The sequence below is a fragment of the Acartia tonsa genome, chromosome 8 (assembly GCF_053477335.1).
Source record: "Acartia tonsa isolate MP-2025a chromosome 8, ASM5347733v1, whole genome shotgun sequence".
NCBI classification, from domain to species: Eukaryota; Metazoa; Arthropoda; class Copepoda; order Calanoida; family Acartiidae; genus Acartia; species Acartia tonsa.
In genome coordinates, this window is record NC_137267.1 from 39,621,576 (window position 1) to 39,631,641 (window position 10,066).

The window sequence follows — 10,066 nt, forward strand, 5'->3', positions numbered from 1 at the left end:
ATCGCCCCTGAATAGCCCCTTACCCTAATTTATATAACATAGCCCCTACATAGCCTCTCCATCGCCCCTTAATAGCTCCTTACCTTAATTTATATAACATAGCCCCTACATAGCCTCTCCATCGCCCCTTAATAGCCCCTTACCTTAATTTATATAACATAGCCTCTACATAGCCTCTCCATCGCCCCTTAATAGCCCCTTACCTTAATTATGTAACATAGCCCCTACATAGCCTCTCAATCGCCCCTTAATAGCCCCTTACCTTAATTTATATAGCATAGCCCCTACATAGCCTCTCCATCGCCCCTTAATAGCCTCTTACCTTAATTTATATAATCCTTACCTTAATATATATATAACATAGCCCCTACATAGCCTCTCCATCGCCCCTAAATAGCCCCTTACCCTAATTTATATAACATAGCCCCTACATAGCCTCTCCATCGCCCCTTAATAGCCTCTTACCTTAATTTATATAACATAGGCCCTACAAAGCATCTCCATCGCCCCTTAATAGCCCCTTACCTTAATTATATAACATAGCCCCTACATAGCCTCTCCATCGCCCCTTAATAGCCTCTTACCTTAATTTATATAACATAGCCCCTTCATAGCCTCTTCATCGCCCCTTACCTTAATTTATATAACATAGGCCCTTTATGGCTCCTGTACAGCCTCTGTAATTGTATTGCCCCTTCATTATAGAAGGTAGGGCATTAAGGTAAGGAAGGAATGTGACCCTCTACAGTTTTAAATTTAAGTTTTAAAAGGATGACAAGGATGACAACATTTATAAAAGCAAAGCTCTGAAATGGTAGAAAAAAGTTTAAAGGAAGCCTGCAAGAAATACCACGCTTTAACTGCTGAAAGACTGCCACAAGTAGACCAAATACCCCAAATTTGAAGCCTTCAGCTTCTATAACAAAAAAGTTCTAGGCATTTTAAAATGACATTTTATGTACAATGGAAATTTTGAAAGAATTGCAATGCTCATGTTGAAAACTTTAAAATTAAACTACGTGGCCTAGAAACAAAATTATAAGCTTATTTTTGTCATAAATTTAGGTTTCCAGTAACTAATTATATTTTTACAATAAAAATACCCATTTTTATAGTCAAAATCATTAAAAAAAAATAAGTTTTACTTGCGTTGTACCGAATGTACTGTAGCCAATCAGAAGGCTGAATCAGCTTAACAACCAATCACAGCTAAGCTTGTATTAGTTTACCCCTTTGTTTCCGCTATGATTTTCGTTTAAAAATGCAATTTAAATCGATTTTTTTTCATAGATTTTGACTATGAAATGTGGTGTTTTTATTGTAAAAATGTAATCAGTTACAGGCAATCTAAGTTTCTGACAAAGATAAGGTTATAATTTTATGTCTAGGCAACGTAATTTAATATTGTTTTTTCTTTTATGAGCATTGGAAATCTTTCAAAAATTCCATTGTACATAAAATGCTATTTTGAAATGCCTAGAACTTTTTTGTTATTGAAGCTGAAGGCTTATAATTTGGGGTATTGGGTCTTCTTGTGGCAGTCTTTTAGCAGTTAAAGCGTGTTATTTCTTGCAGGCGTCCTTTAATGAACATTAATAATGTAGAGTGTCAGAACTGAATAGTCAGAACATAAATTTAAAATTCGAAACAAAATTGTAAGTAAATTTATTGAGAAATTGCTAACATGCAGGAAAATGCTTAAGGACGTACTCACATTTTTTGGACTTGATTATAGATATGATTCGCTTATAACATTCTATTTTGTTGTCCTAGGAATCAGTATCCCAGAAATCAGATTAATCGGATAATTTTGATACATAAAAATTTGTTGTAAGTTAATAATTAGTATGCTTAAAATGGACGTATGGATATTCTGATAATGATTATAGACTTTCTAAATCGTACCTTTCTACTACAGGAATCACATGCCTAAATTAACGAAAATAGCTAACCGTTACGGACGTACGGACTGATCCTTAATATAGAAAAGCTTTGCTTTTAAAAAGTTAAAAAGATTTTTTGAGGGGATGGGGTAATATTTTTCTTGGGGTGAATTTTCTGGGAGGGTGGAGATACCCTCCCTCGAAATAATTATAAACCCTCTATGAACTTAAAAGAAGCTTCACTGTAAAGGAGAACCATATAGGTTCAGCGGTTAGCTTTTCTACAGACAAAAAAAAGATTACTACTTTATATAATAGGTTATGAAAAAGGAAAAAAAAGCAAGATAACAAGGATAACAACATTCACAAAAGCAAAGCTCTAAAATCAGGAGGTCAAACATAAATTTTGTTAAAATTAGCGTAAATCTATAATACAAAGTAGAATGATGTCTGTCCATCCGTCTGTCTGTCTGTCCGTCTGTCTGTCCGTCTGTCTGTCCGTCTGTCTGTCCGTCTGTCTGTCCGTCTGTCTGTCCGTCTGTCTGTCCGTCTGTCTGTCCGTCTGTCAGTCCCTTAAGATCTCGGTAACCACTGGACCGATTATATTCTACTATTCAGGGAATATACCTACTGGTCCTGTGGTGGTTTTAGGCTATTTTCTTGGGGGGTGGGATACCCCCAACCCCCCCAAAAACAAAAAAATCCCCCCCCATTTTTTTTTTGCTGAAGATTTTCTTGGTCCTATTACGAATTTCGCCAAAAAAAAATTTTATCACCTCTTGGGGCAAAGCCCCTGAGGCTAGGGGCGAATCTGCTAGTATAGAATATAGTAAAAGGGCATAATTTTATTTTTAGTATTTGATTATAATACTAAACCTTGTTGTCCTAAGAAACATTACTCCAAAACCCAGATGAATGGGACAATGATATTATACAAAAAAATGGACGTACATACTTTCTAGTAATGAATATAGTATTGTACCCAACTGTTATAGAAATCATTCTGCAAAGTTTGAAATCGATAGGATATTTATAACATGTCTAAATTAAAGAAAATGTCGTCTAACCGTTTGGACGTACGGACAAACCAATCCTTACTATAGAAAAGTTTCGCATTTAAAAAGGAAAATTATAATGAAAATATAATGAATTAATAAAATAAATATAAATAATATAATAACATAATGAAATAAAGAAAAAAAATAAACTAAGAGAATGAAATTTTTTAGTTAAATAGAATATTGAATAAGGATCATATAATGGACAAACAGACAAAGTAAGTTATAGAGCAGACTTTAAGAGAATATGCTATTACTCAAAGATTATCACGAAACCTAAGTCTTTTGAAGCATAATTGAGAGACAGACAAAATAATTTATAGACTGGATATACATATGTCATGGGAATATTCACTAAAAATCTCAACAGTCTATCTTTAACAATAGCAGAGAAAACCACATGCTTAACTTAATGAGAAGAGCAATGACGAAAGGACTAGCCCTAATTGTAGAAAAGTCTCTCTTTTAACAAAAAAAGTATTTTTTTTGGTCTGAAGCTTAAAAATTTCATAAACTGACTAAATTCTCCATTTAAGGGAAGCTTCACATAGGTCATGGGATGGTTTTTTGCTTTTTCATTTTCAGATTTAAGCCCCTAATTGGTTTAGGCTATTTTTCTGCCTCCTTACATTAAAAAGAGCGCAGCTGCAAGTGAATAAGAAAAGAGAAATATAAAAGAAGAATACATATTATCCTATTATATAAAGTAGTAAAACATAAACAAACGTTGGAGTGGACAAACCTAGGAATGGGACAATCGTCGGAGTGGACATTGCTTATGTAAAACGCAGGAGTGTCTTTTATTTTATTTATAAGATAAAAATCTTTCAAAACAAAAAAAAATCTTGAATATCTTTTCTCACAGACTGAAATTTTAAAATCAGTCTAACAGTTTTCCAAAGTAGGTAAGTTCTATCGAAAGGCAAAGGTTTGAAACAGATAGAACATTTCATTAAACTAAAACATATTTTTTTCTCACATTGTTTACAACTGTCAAATAGGTTTTTTTATATGCCTAACCCCTGCAGGGGGCTTATTTGTATATTTATATCTTAACCTAACCTAACCTGTGTAGAAATAACTAAACAAATGTTGTTGAAACCTAATTTTTAAGATATTATAGACACTTCTGCGTTTTACTTATATAATGTCCACTCCGACATTTGTCCGAAATATCCTGTGTTTGTCCACGTTAGTAAGGCTTTCTGTTCTGAAACTTAAGATCTCAATAACTACTAAACAGATTGGGCTTTCTATTTCAGGTAAGCTTAATATTTGTCTTGTAATGGCTTTAGGCTATTTTATTTTAAGTCGAGGGATGGTTTTAGGCTATTCTATTTTAAGTCCTGGGAAGGCTTTAGGCTTTTATTCATTCCCCTTTGAATACAGAGCCAATAGATGCTGGGGGCGTAGCCGCTAGTCGATATACAAAGTTTTTTTTTGTCTGTAGCAAAGGATCTCGTTTGCTGCTAAACCGATATGATGTATGTCTGTCTGTCTATACCGTAGGATCTTGCTAACCGCTGAGTACTGAGATGATTTTAAGATAGTTTATTTTTTTTCCTTATAATAAAATAACAGGATATTTGTCCATAAAAAGCGAAGCAATATCTTAATTTTTGTTGTTGGAACTGTTATTCAGTTGATTATACCAAGGATCTAAAGGAATAAGACAATGGCCGATAAATTTTTATCCATCCCTAATAACGATACACAAAATTGCAACACTACAACCAAAATATGACAAAAGTCCCCAAAGTTTTGAGCCAACGAATAAGAAAACTTCATTATAAAACTTTGGAGACTATTGTAAAAATTGCCTAATGTTTCCTTTATCCCTGAGATTATACAGACTATCCTTAAACTAATATTTACATTAAAGTAACAGGATGTTTATCAGTATCAACTGAACCGATATGCTTCTCCTTTACATTGAAGCTTATTTTACTCGCAGGAAAAGTTTTCATTTTGGGGAGGGGACTAACACTTTCAGCCCCCGGAAGGTATCACTTCCCTTAAATTCTTAACCTTCCCCCTCCCCCCCCTCTCCACCACATCTATTCATTAAAGTACTCCTAGGGTCATCTATGGGATTAGCCGTTAGTGACTTAAAAATAATTCAAGTGCAATGATATATTTACCAAATTAATACGATAATTTTGTATACATTTTTTATGAAAAAAAATTATTTTGCCAAAGGCAGCCAAAAAATAAGCAGCAAATATTTCAAAAATGCTCTGATAATCAGAGATCTACAGGGATAAGACGATTGTCGATAAAATGATATATATACATATATACAGTGTGTTTTTTTATGAGAACTTTTTTGAAAGCAATTTTACCTTACTTATAGTTATTAGAATTTAATGATTAATGGCTTATTCTCTTCTTTTTTATAACCTTTAATAGAAAAGCAAAAAATATTTCAGTTTTTATTCAAAAAGTACAGTAAATTAAAAAATTTAAAACTTAGGTGTCAACATCTAAAAATGGTTTTAGTGCATTTTTCTTATAATCTACCTTTGCAAGAATGGCTGCAAAACGCTTCAAAGTTGAGATATTGAGCTAAAAATTTATATAGATACTACTTGTGACATGTACTAGAACATTTTGAAATTTGAAGGCCATATCTCAACCAGGGAGGGAATACTGGCCCCCCAATGTACTCCCTCCATTCTTGGAAAGGGTAGAAGATTTGAGCATAAGAAAAATGCGCTAAAACCATTTCTCGTATTCATTTGAATCCGGTGGATAGGAACCGGTTCTCATCCATACGAAAAAACTATGTCTAGCATCGTATTATATCCAGCTTTCTACGAATATAGATATGTACAATCATAAGATTAAACCCAGTTTTTTTAGCCGGTGCCTTCTGCACCTCGGGGCTAAAAAAACTAGTTTTAATCTCATAATTGTACTTTCTATATCCGCGGAAAGCCGTTTATAATACGATGCGAGAAATAACTATTTTAGATGTTGACACCCATGTTTTGAAATTTTGAATTTACTGTACTTTTTAAATAAAAACTGAAATATTTTTTTGCTTTTCTGTTAATGGTTATAAAAAACGAAGAGAATAAGCCATTAATCATTAAATTCTGATAACTATAAGTAGGGTAAAATTGCTTTCAAAAATGCTCTCATAAAAAAAAACACTGTATATATATGTATGTTTATATATTAATTATTCCCATTGATGATTCACAAAATTACCCCTTCTTTAGTTTAGAATTAGTGGTTGAAACATTTAGACACTCAACTTAATGAACTAAACAATCACAAAACAATAAAAAGTCCCCAAGGTTGTTAATCTAACGAATAAGAAAACGGTATTATAAAACTTTGGAGACTAGACAGCACTCTTGGATAAGCCAACTTATAACACTTTGGGAACTATCCTAATCCTCCCTGGCGAAATGACAATGAGATTTTTTGGTAAATTTGTGGCAAACTTTATTCTTAATAAATTAGCACTTGGCAAAATTATACTGGAGAGATATTTCATTGAAGAATAAATTTTTTTTTTGCCCAAACTTTTCGTCAGCCAATAATAACAGATAAGTTAAACATTGTAAAAATAATATAGTAACTTAACTCGAGTTGTCAACGGCAGAAATTAGGTCCTGAGATGGTTTTAGGCCTGGAAAGGTTTATAACAATTTTATCTGTATTTCTTAAAATAAATTAACAGAATCTTTGTCTGTATGTATGAATGTCTGTCTGTACCGAAGGATCTTGCTAACCGATGAACCAATATGGTTCTCCTTTACAGTGAAGATTCCTATAGGTCCTGAGATCGTTCTCCTTAATAGGGTAGCTTCTCATAGGTCCTGGGGAGGTTAATAACTATTTTATTTTAATCCTTATAATAAAGTAACAGGATCTTTGTCTGTATGTATGTCTGTCTGTACCTTGCTAACCACTAAACCGACATGGTTCTCCTTTACAGTGAAGCTTCCTATGGGTAATGAGATGGCTTTAGGCCATTTTATTTTTAATCCTTATAAAAAGTAACAGGATCATTGTCTGTATGTATCAAAGAAGATCGCTAACTGCAGAACCAATATGGTTCTCCTTTATAGGGTAGCTTCCAATAGATCCTGGGAAGGTGTATAACTGTTTTGAAGGAGGATATAAGGGGCTATTAAGGGGCGATGGAGAGGCTATGTAGAGGCTATGTTATATAAATTAAGGTAAGGGGCTTTTAAGTGGCGATGGAGGGCTATTAAGGGGCGATGGAGAGGCTATGTTATATAAATTAAGGTAAGGAGCTATTAAGGGGCGATGGAGAGGCTATGTAGCGGCTATGTTATATAAATTGGCTATTAAGGGGCGATAGAGAGGCTATATAGGGGCTATTTTATATAAATTAAGGTAAAGGACTATTAAGGGGCGATGGAGAGGCTATGTAGGGGCTATGTTATATAAATTAAGGTAAGGGGCTATTAAGGGGCGATGAAGAGGCTATTTAGGGGCTATGTTATATAAAATCGGGTAAGGGGCTATTAAGGGGCGATGGGGAGGCTATGTAGGAGCTATGTTATATAATTAAGGTAAGGGGATATTAAGGGGCGATGGTGAGGCTATGTAGGGGCTATGTTACATAATTAAGGTAAGGGGCTATTAAGGGGCGATGGAGAGGCTATGTAGAGGCTATGTTATATAAATTAAGGTAAGGGGCTATTAAGGGGCGATGGAGAGGCTATGTAGGGGCTATGTTATATAAATTAAGGTAAGGAGCTATTAAGGGGCGATGGAGAGGCTATGTAGGGGCTATGTTATATAAATTAGGGTAAGGGGCTATTCAGGGGCGATGGAGAGGCTATGTAGGGGCTATGTTATATATATTAAGGTAAGGATTATATAAATTAAGGTAAGAGGCTATTAAGGGGCGATGGAGAGGCTATGTAGGGGCTATGCTATATAAATTAAGGTAAGGGGCTATTAAGGGGCGATGGAGAGGCTATGTAGGGCTATGTTATATAAATTAAGGTAAGGGGCTATTAAGGGGCGATGGAGAGGCTATGTAGAGGCTATGTTATATAAATTAAGGTAAGGGGCTATTAAGGGGCGATGGAGAGGCTATGTAGGGGCTATGTTATATAAATTAGGGTAAGGGGCTATTTAGGGGCGATGGAGAGGCTATGTAGGGGCTATGTTATATATATTAAGGTAAGGATTATATAAATTAAGGTAAGAGGCTATTAAGGGGCGATGGAGAGGCTATGTAGGGGCTATGCTATATAAATTAAGGTAAGGGGCTATTAAGGGGCGATGGAGAGGCTATGTAGGGCTATGTTATATAAATTAAGGTAAGGGGCTATTAAGGGGCGATGGAGAGGCTATGTAGGGGCTATGTTATATAAATTAAGGTAAGGAGCTATTAAGGGGCGATGGAGAGGCTATGTAGGGGCTATGTTATATAAATTAGGGTAAGGGGCTATTTAGGGGCGATGGAGAGGCTATGTAGGGGCTATGTTACATAATTAAGGTAAGAGGCTATTATGGGGCGATGGAGAGGCTATGTAGGAGCTTTGTTATATAGATTAAGGTAAGGGGCTATTAAGGGGCGATGGAGAGGCTTTGTAGGGGCTATGTTATATAGATTAGGGTAAGGGGCTATTAAGGGGCGATGGAGAGGCTATATAGGGGCTATGTTATATAAATTAAGGTAAGAGGCTATTAAGGGGCGATTGAGAGGCTATGTAGGGGCTATGTTACATAATTAAGGTAAGGGGCTATTAAGGGGCGATGGAGAGGCTATATAGGAGCTTTGTTATATAAATTTAGGTAAGGGGCTATTAAGGGGCGATGGAGAGGCTATGTAGGGGCAATGTTATATAATTAAATTAAGTGGCTATTAAGGGGCGATAGAGAGGCCATATAGGAGCTTTGTTATATAAATTAAGGTAAGGGGCTATTAAGGGGCGATGGAGGAGCGATGTAGGGGCCATCAAGTTGCAATGTAATATAAATTTGGAGAAGGAGCGATGAAGGGGCGGTGTAGGAGCGATGAAGGAGCGATGGAGGAGCGATGGAGGAGCTATGTAGGAGCGATGTAGGGGCCATCAAGTTGCAATGTAATATAAATTTGGAGAAGGAGCGATGAAGGGGCGATGTAGGAGCAATGAAGGAGCGATGTAGGAGCGATGTAGGGGCCATCACAGTACAATTTAATATAAATTTGAAGAAGGAGCGATGAAGGGGCGATGTAGGAGCGATGGAGGGGCGATGTAGGGGCTATGTTATATAAATTAAGGTAAGGGGCGATGGAGAGGCTATGTAGGGGCTTTGTTATATAAATTAGGGTAAGGGGCTATTCAGGGGCGATGGAGAGGCTATGTAGGGGCTATGTTATATATATTAAGGTAAGGATTATATAAATTAAGGTAAGAGGCTATTAAGGGGCGATGGAGAGGCTATGTAGGGGCTATGCTATATAAATTAAGGTAAGGGGCTATTAAGGGGCGATGGAGAGGCTATGTAGGGCTATGTTATATAAATTAAGGTAAGGGGCTATTAAGGGGCGATGGAGAGGCTATGTAGGGGCTATGTTATATAAATTAAGGTAAGGAGCTATTAAGGGGCGATGGAGAGGCTATGTAGGGGCTATGTTTTATAAATTAGGGTAAGGGGCTATTTAGGGGCGATGGAGAGGCTATGTAGGGGCTATGTTACATAATTAAGGTAAGAGGCTATTATGGGGCGATGGAGAGGCTATGTAGGAGCTTTGTTATATAGATTAAGGTAAGGGGCTATTAAGGGGCGATGGAGAGGCTTTGTAGGGGCTATGTTATATAGATTAGGGTAAGGGGCTATTAAGGGGCGATGGAGAGGCTATATAGGGGCTATGTTATATAAATTAAGGTAAGAGGCTATTAAGGGGCGATTGAGAGGCTATGTAGGGGCTATGTTACATAATTAAGGTAAGGGGCTATTAAGGGGCGATGGAGAGGCTATATAGGAGCTTTGTTATATAAATTTAGGTAAGGGGCTATTAAGGGGCGATGGAGAGGCTATGTAGGGGCAATGTTATATAATTAAATTAAGTGGCTATTAAGGGGCGATAGAGAGGCCATATAGGAGCTTTGTTATATAAATTAAGGTAAGGGGCTATTAAGGGGC